Raw genomic sequence first — 12,543 nt, 5'->3', positions numbered from 1 at the left:
GATCTTGGTTCACTGCAACCTCCGCCTCCCAGGTTCAAGCAATTCTCCTGCCTTAGCCTCCCGAGTAGCTAGGATTACAGATGTCTGCCACCATGCCTGGCTAATTTTTATATTTTTAGTAGAGATGGGGTTTTGCCACGTTGGCCAGGCTGGTCTTGAACTCCTGACTTCATGATCCGCCTGCCTCTGCCTCACAAAGTGCTGGGACTACAGGTGTAAACCACCATGCCCAGTTGAGACCAGGTTTTTCGTTTTTTTGAAATGGAGTTTCGCTCTTGTTGCCCAGGCTGGAGTGCAATGGCGCAATCTCGGCTCACCGCAACCTCCACCTCCCGAGTTCAAGTGATTCTCCTGCCTCAGCCTCCAGAGTAGCTGAGATTACAGGCATGCGCCACTATGCCCAGCTAACTTTGTATTTTTAGTAGAGACAAGGTTTCTCCTTGTTGGTCAGGCTGGTCTTGAACTGCTGACCTTAGGTGATCCACCCACCTCAGCCTCCCAAAGTGCTGGCTTTACAAGCGTGAGCTACCGTGCCCAACCGAGACCAAGTTTTCAAAAAGAAGGAAATCTTCGCTGGGCTTGGTGGCTCATGCCTGTAATTCCAGTACCTTGGGAAGCCGAGGTGGGCAGATCACCTGAAGCCAGCAGTTCGAGACCAGCCTGGCCAATATGGCAAAACCCTGTCTCTAGCAAAAATACAAAACTTAGCCAGGCATTGTGACACATGCCTGTAATCGCAGCTACTCAGGAGGCTGAGGCAGGAGAATCCCTTGAACCTGGGAGGCAGAGGTTGCAGTGAGCCAAGATCGTGCCCCTGCTCTCCAACCTGGGTGACAGAGCAAGACTGTCTCAAAAAAAAAAGGAAATCTTGTTATTTGTGATAAAATGGATGAACCTGAAGGACATTATTCATTTAAATGTATAAACTTTAAAAATTGAACTTATAGTAGCAGAGAGTAGAATCGTGGTTACCAAGGGCTGGAGGCAGTGAATGTTGGGGAGATGTTGGTCAAAGGGTACAAGGGTACAAAGTTTCAGTTAGACAGGAGGAATCAGTTCAAGAAGTCTTATTTATTTATTTATTTTTTGAGACAGGGTCTTGCTGTGTCAACGAGGCTAGAGTGCAATGGCACAATCATACCTCACTGTAACCCCGAACACCTGGCCTCAAGTGATCCTTCCACTTCAGAGTCCTGAGTAGCTAGGACTGCAGGCACTCACTCCCATGCCCAACTAATTTTTTTATTTTTTATTTGGTAGAGACAGGGTCTCACTATGTTGCCTAGGCCGGTCTTGAACTCCTGGCCTCAAGTGATTCTCCTACTTTGGCCTCCCAAAGTGCTGAGAATACAGGTCTGAGCCATGAAGAGATCTATTATACCACATGGTGACAATAATTAATAACAATGTACTATATTCTTGCAAATTGCTAAGAAAGTAGATTTTAAGGTGAGGTAATATTTGTGTTAACTGGCTTTATGGAGCCACAATGTACATATTTCACAATGTACACATTTCAAGATAACATGTTATACATGATAAATATATAAAATTTGTATTTGTCAATTAAGAAAAAAAGTTTATATATTTATTTGTTTTTGAGGTGGAGTCTTGCTGTGTCGCCCAGGCTGGAGTGCAGTGGCATGATCTTGGCTCACTGCAACCTCTGCCTTCCGGGTTCAAGTGATTCTCCTGCCTTAGCCTCCCCAGTAGCTGGGATTACAGGTGCTCACCAGCACACTCAGCTAATTTTTCTTTAATTTTTAGTAGAGACGGGATTTTACCATGTTGACCAGGCTGGTCTCGAACTCCTGACCTCAAATGATCTGCCCACTTCGGCCTCCCAAAGTGTTGGGATTATAGGCATGAGCCACCGCACCTGGCCAAGAAAACAGTTTTTAAAAAGAATGTTAGAATAGGATGCAAAATATATTCAAATAGTTGCCTGAACACTGCTCTTCTTCTTCTTTTTTTTTTTGCAACAGAATGTAGCTCTGTCACCCAGGCTGGAATGCAGTGGCACGATCATAGCTCACTGTGGCCTTGAACTCCTGGCTCAAGTGGTCCTCCTACTTTAGCCCTACAGCCCTTCCCTAGGCAGTCGTTCACTTCTAGAAAATACCAGTACTCAATTTATTCCCTTCTTTTCATACATTCATTTTTATTCTAAACAAATATTTGAGTGTTTATGTATCCCAGGCACTAAGTTAATTTCTGAGTATAAAGGGTGAGCAAAGCAACATGCCTAATACCAAGGTTTTTGCATTTTGAAAACCATCCTAGAAGAGGCTTCCTGGTTGCACACAATTTCAGGCAGTTCGCAGACCCAGGTTAAATATCTCTAAGTTAAAGCTCTAGTAATTCTGGTAATGCATAGACTGCACTCACTCACCCTTGTTTTTACTTTTAGACTGCCAACTGGTAAATTCTACAAGAAAATGCTTACTTCTACCATGATAATCTTTTTTTTTGAGATGGCATCTCACTCTGTCACTCAGGCTGGAGTATAGTGGCATGATCTTGGCTCACTGCAACCTCCGCCTCCAGGGTTCAAGCAATTCTCCTGCCTTAGCCTCCCAAGTAGCTGGGATTATAGGCTCGCCACCACACCGTCTAATTTTTTTGTAGAGATGGGGTTTCACCATGTTGGCCAGGCTGGTCTCGAACTCCTGACCTCAAGTTATCTGCCTGCCTTGGCCTCCCAAAGTGCTGGGATTACAGGCGTGATTCACCGCACCCGGCCCCTACTATGATTATCTTTGTCTTTTGAACCTCCTACATTAACCTCTTACAAAAGACCTCTACAAGGCATTCATTCTTATGATCATGGTGCTTTCATTAATGTATTCCACATGTAACACTGATACAGCATATAGATTAAAGTTAAGTTTTATCATTACATTTTGTTAATATTAAATTTGGGACCATAAGACAGTTTGAATACCCAAGAAAAAAGAAATCGAGTTCAAATAAATATAAGAAAGTCTCTATCTTTGCCATGGGACATCTGCTTTAGGTAACTGCCTAGTGGGAGGAATCAGGGGATCAAATAAAAGAAAATTGAACTGGTCCTTGAATATGGATGATTTAAATCAAGTGGAGATGGGTGTCAGTGGGAATTTTTCTTGGAGGGGATGATTGTAAATTTTTTCTGGAGATTATTATGATATAGAAGTGAGCCTCTGGTGCATAAAAATGGGGTGCAGAGGATACAAATGCTTACTTTGGGTTCAGTTAACGTGCTGGGGAGTATAATTCTCCTAGGTACCTCACACATACTTAAAAAGTAGGTATTTTTATTCCCATTTTATAGATAAGGAAACTGAGGCTTATGTAAGTTTTTATTCCATGTCACACATGTAGGAAGTGGCAGAGCCCGGATTCAAACCCATGCTGTTTTCATCACATGGTGCTGCTTGTTAATGCCTTTCCTTCCTTGTTACTCTTGGCTATACTCATGTCTGTCTCCTTTACCATGCCTTAACCTCTTTGCAGCTCTAGCTTCACTGCTGTTCTCTCTCCTAAACAGCATAGCATCCTTCCTACACTGACTGTATTAGCAATGTTTTCATGCTGTCAGGTGGTTTTGGTTGTCACGTTTCTCCTGTGCTTAGTGTATATCCATGTTGATGCTTGTCACTGGGCAGGGACCCAGCTGTGGCAAAGGAACTGGGGCATTGGTTGGAAAAGATGGGCTTGAGTCATGGCATGAGGCATAAGATGAGCAAGTCTGTCACCAGGTGTGTGGGAGGTTTGGAAACCTGGCCAGAGAAAGGCCTAGGGATGCTCCCCGTATGGATTTAAGGGTCAGGGAGTCAAACATTAACCTGTACCCAATTTAATCCTGTTCTAATGCACAGTTCTCTTACTATGTCAACTGAGGGAGTATTCCTAGATTGTTGAAGGAAACAAACCAATATGTTTTCTCATATTTACTCCTTCTTTGCAGAAGTCCTGCTTTCCAAAGACGACTGAATGTAGAGCATGAGGTTACCAGTAAAATAAGGATGCCAATGCTGACTCTAGAAGTGTTGTGAGATTAGAGAAATGCATATAAATACTCAACATGGTGCCTGGCAAATAGCAGGGCTCGAAACACTTTAGCTGCTGCTGTTACTCTGTATGAATTTACTTGTGATAATGCTGCTGCTGTTTCTGGGATTCCCCATTTCTCCTTTTTCTAGTCTAGGGTTTGGCTTGGTGATAACCCAAAATAGGTTCTTGAAAATCCCACACACACACACAAGGGATACAGAACTGATGGAGTGCTATTCAGGGGGTCTCAGTTTGATAGGAGGAATGACTGATGAGCATAGAGTTGGTACAGCAGGAACTGTACCAAAGGCTTAAGTACATTTTCTCATTTAATTCTTTTAACAACCCAAAAGATAACTATGAGGAAACTTTAGCAGAGGATGCCAAATAACTTATGCATAGTATGTAATTTGGAACAAATAATTACAGTACAACATAAGTGCTATAGAGACCTATGGAAATGTTGAAGAGAAAACTAGTAGAGGCAAGGAAAAGCTTCACAGAAGAGATAATGTTTGATGTGGGTTTTGAAGGATGAAATAGAGGTGGAGATTGGCAAGGCTGGAAGTGGAAAGAAGGATCACTTAGCAACCTGCAGAGAAAGGGGCAGCACATTCTAAGTAAAGGGAACTGTGTGTGCACAAGCTTGGAAGTGTGGAAAAGGATGACCTGTTTGAGAAATGTAAGAAGTGTCCTATATTTTAGAATACACGGGAGGTGAGGAGAAGGGGGCTTGAGGTGAGCTGGAACTAGATAGATCATCAAAGATCTCATACACCAGAATGATAGATTAAAATACCTTTTCTGTAAATTAGGAAAAGGCAATTTTAGTCAGGGAAGTCTCCTTATCACATTTGTGGCTCAGAGGGAACACTAGGAACCGGAGTGAAGAGAAGTGAGATTGCAGACAAGGAGCCTAGTGTGGAGCTTACTGCAGAGGATCTGGTGAGAGATGGTGAAGGTTTGAACCAAGGCAGTAACGGTGGTTGCTTTTACTTACACAGGGTACATCCTGATTGTCAATGGATAGACTATGAATGGAATATGACTATTTGAAGGATAAAAATTGATGCTTGACCATGTTCTCTCTGTGGGAGTTTTTAGGTAGCTTACAAAACTTTTGAGGAATTTACATTTTCAACTAATGAGATAAATCAGGGTAATGCCATAAATGCAATGTGCAGTTGAATTTTAGCAGTGTGGACAGGTTGGTTCATGGTAGAGAGAAGTGAATCTGAGCCATAGCCTATCTGAAAAAAAATACCTTTCCTAGCTTTATATATAGAAACTAGAACTAAGTTTAACATTGTTGTCTAATATGTATTTTTTTGTCATGTCATCATTAAGAATTTCTTGGGCCAGGCATGGTAGCTTATGCCTGTAATCTCAACACTACGGGAGTTTGAGGCAGGAGGATTGTTCAAGCCCAGGAGTTCAAGACCAGCCTGAGCAAAGAAGCGAGATCCTTTTTGAAATTACCAGGGCATGGTGGTATGCGTCTATAATCCTAGCTACTTGGGAGGCTGAGGTGGGAGGATCACTTGAATCTAGGAATTCGAGGCTGCTGTGAGCTATGATTGTGTCAGTGCACACCAGCCTGGGCAACAGAGCAAGATCCTATCTCTAAAAAATAAAAAGAAACTAAAAAAAAATTTTTTATAGAATTTAAAAAAATGTTTTTACACTTTGTACTTAATGAATTTGATTTAAGCATAGTGATTTGGTATAAATCATTATAAGTCCTAATGTAGGGAGGGCTGAATCAGTGACATTTTACTATATATAGATTGTGTTTTATGAGATGGAGTTAAAGCTTGTGGAATGTACTTGGATTATGTCTGAGTTTATATTGCAGCCTTGGTCTAGAACTATATGCTCTCTGAAAGAAAGGTAAAGATATTATATTAACAGCTTATGCTAAATATAGAGAAGGGAGGAAGTAGCTTACTGCTAGTTCTTTGCCCTGAGCAGACGTCCTTGGAAAGCTGCTGAGGGCAAAGAGTGAAGCCTTCAGAAAGGTTGTTTACCAGGAATATTATAAGATTATAATGCAGAAATACCTTCACTCTACCTTATACCCTGAAGAAATATTTGCATATTCTTTTTAAGTCTAAAGGGCTTCCTTACCTGCAATGTGTAAGGAATAACATCTGTTTTCAGAAAATTCTCTAAACATTTTATTTATAGTAACATAAATCAATCATGGTAATTTCTTATAATGTGGTTCTGTTACTCTGTTAGGCCACATCTGTTTTGGCTTTGCTTGCCTTGGGAGCCAACAAAAGAATTAAGTAGCAAATTCTTTTTTCCTATAGATTTATATTTTTGGCCTTGCTCTAGTTTCTTTCCTGAATTTTCTAACAGGCATTTTTTTTTTCTCTTTCTTTCCTTTCATTGACTTACTCTCAAGTTGAATGATGTGTAATATTCTTCCTTTCTGAAACTCTTAGCCTTGGTAATCAATGGGCAGGTATTTTTGAAGTTCTATATTTTTCCTCATGAATTGAGATTTAGCTTTAGCTTCTTCTAATTACCTCCTGTCATCCTTCTTTCTCTTTTCTTCCCCAGAATATGTTAAAGATATATTTTACATTTTGGCTTTCCCTGGAGAAGGAAGGTTAATATTCAATAAAACCTGTTTTAATAAGATTCTTGCAGAGGTCAAGTTTACCAAATTTCAGGATTAATTGAGTCTGAGACTCTTCCAGCCCCAAATAAAATTTTGGTAACCTACCACCTCCTAATCTGATTTTCTTCCTGTCTTCTCTATGTTATAGAACAGCACTTCATTTACCCAATTAGCCAAATTTGAAGCCTTCTGTTTCCCTATGTCTGCATTCCCTGCATTCTCTCTATATCTGATGAGTTACCATGTCCATTGGATTCCATCTTTTCTTTATCTCCTGTCAGTGAGATGACCCAGGTTCATTCTTTCTATAGCTTTTTAAGCTTCCTGTTCTCCCTTTTTCTGGATTATTTTCTGCCAAAGCAACCTCATTATTGACATTTGAGTGAATTCTCTAAAACCATCCTATTTCTAACATTTTTTTCTAGTCCTTTCAGTATTATATTAATGTATCTTAAAGATTAAAAACTCAAATCCTGATTTTTCTAGATTTCAAAATTAAGAAATAATGACCTAAGATTAGGTCTTTTCTGAAGCCTAGAGTTAAAATAGGAAATATTTACTGTAGGAGCTACATTTTTTAGGATATATTTACAGATAAATTTGGTGAGGCTTTCCATTGACTAGGAATAATTTAACTAAGAAGCATGTAATTTTAGAATGAACTGAAAAGAACCCATTAATCTACATTTGGTTTTCATTGTCTGCTTTGAGTGAATCACTGATACCTAGTTGCCCACTACAGTGCTGACTTTGTTCCAGAGACTCACAGCATTGCCTCATATCATCGAAGTGGAAGTTGTGGGGGAGAAACACTTTTGTAAATATTTGCCTGCGTTTTATCTGACGGTTTTGGAGTCTTCAGCTAAAACTATTCATAAATTGTTGAAAGATCCAATTGTGGCAGCTTTAAAAGGATCATTAAGCAAAAATAAAGATTTCTTAGGAAATCTAATTTTAGTCTCTAAATATAATAATGGAACCCTGCACTGCGTAATAAATTAGTGGATCATCATTCCTCATTCAACAAATATTTATTGAGCACCTATATGCGTGGCATTATTCTAGGGGCTTGGGATACATCAATATATAAAACAGATAAAGATCCCTGCCTTTGTAGAGCTTATATTTCAGAAGCAGGAGGGAGAAATAAACATGAATAAGTATACAATCATGTGTTGCTTAATGATGGTGATCGGTTCTGGGAAATGTGTCATTAGACAGTTTCATCATTGTGCCAACATCACAGTGTGTGCTTACACAAACCTAGATAGGATACCCTAATGTACACCTAAGCTACATGAGATAGCCTGCTGTTCCTAGGCTACAAGCCTATAGAGTATTACTGAAGTAAATACTGTAGATAGTTGTAACACAATGAGAAGTATCTGTGTATTTAAACATAGAAAAGATTCAGTAAAAATATAGCATAAAAGATAAAAAATGGTATGCCTGTGTAGGGCACTTACCATGAACGGAGCTTGCAGGATTGGAAGTTGCTCTGGGTGAGTCAGTAAGTGAGTGGTGAGTGAATGTGAAGGCCTTGGACATTACTGTGTACCACTGTAGATTTTATAAACACTGTACACTTAGGTTACACTAGATTTATTTAAAATTTTTTTCTTTCTTCAATAATAAACTAACCTTAGCTTGCTGTAACTTTTTTTTTTTTTTTTTTTTTTTTTGAGGTAGAGTCTCACTCTGTCGCCCAGGCTGGAGTGCAGTGGCGTGATCTCAGCTCACTGCAACCTCTGACTCCCGGGTTCAAGCGATTCTCCTGCCTCAGCCTCTTGAGTAACTGGGATTACAGGCGAGCACCACCATGCCTGGCTAATTTTTGTATTTTTAGTAGAGACGGGGTTTCACCAGCCTAATGTACACCTAAGGCTGGTCTTGAACGCCTGACCTTGTGATCCACCTGCCTCGGCCTCCCAAAGTGCTGGGATTACAGGCTTGAGCCACCGCACCCAGCCATTAGCTTGCTGTAACTTTTTTTACTGGATAAGCTTTTTAATTTTTTTAACTTCATGTCTCTTTTGTAATAATACTTAGCTTAAAACACAAACATATTGTATAGTTATAAAAATATTTTCTTTATATCCTTATTCTCTAAGCTTTTTTCTATTTAAGATTTTTTTTTTTATGTTTTAAAGTTGTTTTTTTTTTTAATGAAGATACAAACCCACACATGATCCTAGGCCTACACAGGGTCAGGAACTTTAATATCACTGTCTTCTGCCTCCACATCTTGTCCCGCTGGAAGGTCTTCAGGGGCAATAACAGGCATGGAGCTATCATCTCGTATGGTAACAATACCTTCTTCTGGAATACCTCCTGAAGGACCTGCCTGAGGCTGTTTTACAGCTTTAAAAAATAAATAAATAGAAGGCATACACTCTAAAATAAAGATAAAAAGGCTGAGGGCAGTGGCTCACACTTATAATCCCAGCACTTTGGGAGGCCAGGCAGGAGGATTGCTTGAGTCCACGAGTTTGAGACCAGGCTGGGCAACATAGCAAGACCCTGTGTCTACAAATAATTTTTAAAAATTAGCCAGGCGTGGTAGCATGCACCTTGTATTCTCAGCTACTAAGAAAGCTGAGGTGAGAGGATCGCTTGAGCCTGGGAGGTCAGGGCTGCTGCAGTGAGCTCTGATTGTGCCACCGCACTCTAACCTGGGCAACAGAGTAAGACCTCGTCTAAAATAAATAAGTATAAAGTAAAATAATGTTAAAAAGTATAGTATAATAAATACATAAACCAGTCACATTGTCATTTATTGTCATTATCGAGCATTATAACCATACATGATTGTACATGCTATACTTTTATATGACTGGCAGAGCAGTAGATTTGTTTACACCAGCATCGCCACAAACACATAGTGCATTGCCCTACAAAGTTAGGACAGCATCAGGGTGGCTATGTCACTAGGTGATACGAATTACAATCTTACAGGACCACTGTCATGTATGCAATCCCTCCCTCCCTCCTTTTCTTCCTTCCTTTTCCTTTCTCTTTCTCCTTCCTTCCTTCCTTTGTTCCTTCCTTCCTTCGTTCCTTTCTTGCCCTCCCTCCCTCCCTTCCTTCCTTTCTTCCTTTCTTTCTTCTTCTTCTTTTTTTTTTTTTCCAGGGTCTTGCTATGTCATTCAGGCTGGAGTACAGTGGCGTGATCATGGCTCACTGCAGCCTTGATCTCCTGGGCTTAAGCAATCCTCCTACCTTGCCCTCCCAAAGTGATGGGATTACAGGAGTGAGCCAGTGCACCCCGCCTGCAGTCTGTCTTTGACCAAATGTCATTATTGCAGTCCATGACTGTATATGTTAGAAGGGATAAGTACAATAGAGAAAAGAAAAAGGTAGTGCAGGATAATGGGAATTGGGAATGCTGTGTTAGGGGGCCAGGTTTTAGTCTATGATGTTTAGAAGAGTTCATTGAGAAGATAGCATCTGAAAAGGTGACAAATTATCACTTGTCCTATAATTATGACTACCAAGTAGTTGCTAAGAAAATGTCAGGCTCTGAAAATTAAGAAAATATGGATCAGCCTGAGTGTGATGGCTCACCCCTGTAATTCCAACACTTTGGGAGGTAGGAGGATAGGTTGAGCCCAGGAGTTCAAGACCAGCCTGGGCAACATACCGAGACCCTGTTTCTATAAAAAATAAAAAAAAATTATCCTGGCGTGGCACTTAGCTGTGGTCTCAGCCATTTAGGAGGCTGAAGCAGGAGGGTCGCTTGAGCCCAGGAGGTCGAGGCTGCTGCGAGCCATGTTAGTATCACTGCATTCCAGCTTGGGCAACAGAATCTTTTTTAAGACTCTGTCTTTAAAAAAAAAAAAAAGAGAGAGAGAGAGAAGAGAAAAGAAGAAAATATAGATCAGATTTTATCCCAAACCTCAGGGATAGCTGAGCGAGGGAAGGGAAAAAAATGTAAACAAATTAGAGCATTATAGTGTTGTAGATGCTTTGACAGAAGCATATACGAGGTGTAGTAAGGCACACAGATCTTTCTAATATGATCTCACCTCTGTTCTTAATATGATAGCAGTTTATTTAAATAATGACTCAGACTTCCTGGATATCAAAGCATGGGCTTAGATTACTTTAGTCTTAGTCATGTGAATTGGTCATTCTCTCTCCTCACCTCTTTTTACCTTTTTAAAAAATACCATCTTAGGTTGAATTCATGTGAGCTGATTTTAATTCTAAAAAAATATATGTATACCATCTGACTGCTCAGCATATCCCAACTTGTTCCAAACTATAGTCAGTTGCATTTTGAACCATCTAATTATCTAAGTGGAATATTTGTATTCAGCATCCATGCTGCTATTCGTAGTGTAACTACCCACAGATACATGATGAGCAAGACACTAAAATGTGCAAGGCATTTTGCAAAATGCCAGAGATACAGCCATGAATAAGGCTGACAAGCTTCTGCTTTCTAGGAGCTTACATTCTATTGGAGGAAACAATCAAGTAAGATATCACATGTATTATATACCAGCAGTTCCTAGACTTTTTGGTCTGAGGATCCTTGTACACTTTTTAACGTTATTTAAGGACTTTAAACAGCTTTTCTTCATGTGGGTTATATTTATTAATTTGCCAGTTTAGAAATTAAAACTGAGGGATTTTGAAAACATGTACTTATTTATTTAAAAATAGCCACAAGAAACCCATTATACTAACATTAATGAGAAAATAATAATTTTCCCAAACAAATAGTGAGAAGAGTGACATCATGTTAGATTTTTGCAATTCTCTTTAACATCTGACTTAATAGAAGACAGCTGGATTCTCATATCTGCTTATGCATTCAGTCTATTATGATGAGTTGTTCGGATTGAAGTATATGAAAATGTAGCCTCAACAGATACATGGTTAGAAAAGGGAGGAGTATTTTAATAGCCTTTTTAGATAACTGTGAATATTCTTTGATACTTCACCAAAATTTAAGTGATAGTTACTTAAAGTTTGGTTGCAGTGTGAAATCTGAAATTGTATTAATGACATTGATATATGAAAATATTCTTATTACATTAAAATCCATCGGTTTGTGTGGCACTTTGAATAGATCTTTTATGCTTTGTATGATTTTGTAACATCATGTGTTGGTTATTTGAAAATCAAATTGGTTTACTGAATCATATGGATCTTCCAAATATTGACACATTTCATTTTATGACATAAAAAAATTACATTTGTTGGTATTGCTCCAAACTAATCAGAAAAGGCTTTAAGTTTTCAGAATCTGTCAAGGTCGCGGTGGCTGGTGAATACATGTTTTCCAAAATTCTAATGTTTGCCTACAAGCTTGAATTTTATAATTGGCAATAAATGCTGTCAATTTTTCCTGAAATGACAAACTCACTTCATTCATTTTCAGGGAAATGTTTGCCAAACACCCGAGAGTGAATAATTTAGTTTGTCATTTGTTCTTTGTAGTAAAAGTGATATTCTGTTAACAAAGTGCCCATTAGTTCCCAACTCAGACATTTGCACAAATGCTTTTCCTTGAGATAACCATCATACTTTAGTATGTAGCAGAAGTACTTTATGTGTGCTTCCCATTTGTCACAGAGACTATGTATTAAATATTTACTCTAGGGTCAAAATTTGATGATGTTTACTGCTTTTCTTCAAGGGCATTCTTAAAAGAAATAGTAATGTTTTATTTTTCCCTGCAAGCATGTAGTGGTAAAGAATTTAGTGACTACCAGTTCTGTTTGGTGCCGTTGCCTTGATTTGTGCTCGTGTGCCAGCAGTTTTACCACCATTGTTCTTACAGCATCATTGCAAACATGACAAACGCAGATTATGTTTCAGTATTAGTACGAAAATAGTTTTGCACTGAGGACCCCAATCTCATTGGATTC

General features: G+C 39.2%; 1 protein-coding gene across 9 annotated transcripts in view; it reads left to right on the top strand.

The window, feature by feature from the left end:
* OSBPL9 (oxysterol binding protein like 9) overlaps positions 1–12,543 on the top strand; it is a 172,315-nt gene that overhangs the window by 66,818 nt on the left and 92,954 nt on the right.

This window comes from Pongo abelii, chromosome 1, assembly GCF_028885655.2.
Source record: "Pongo abelii isolate AG06213 chromosome 1, NHGRI_mPonAbe1-v2.0_pri, whole genome shotgun sequence".
NCBI lineage: Eukaryota > Metazoa > Chordata > Mammalia > Primates > Hominidae > Pongo > Pongo abelii.
The sequence above is the reverse complement of the archived record's forward strand: the minus strand, read 5'-3'. Positions and strand labels throughout refer to the sequence as shown.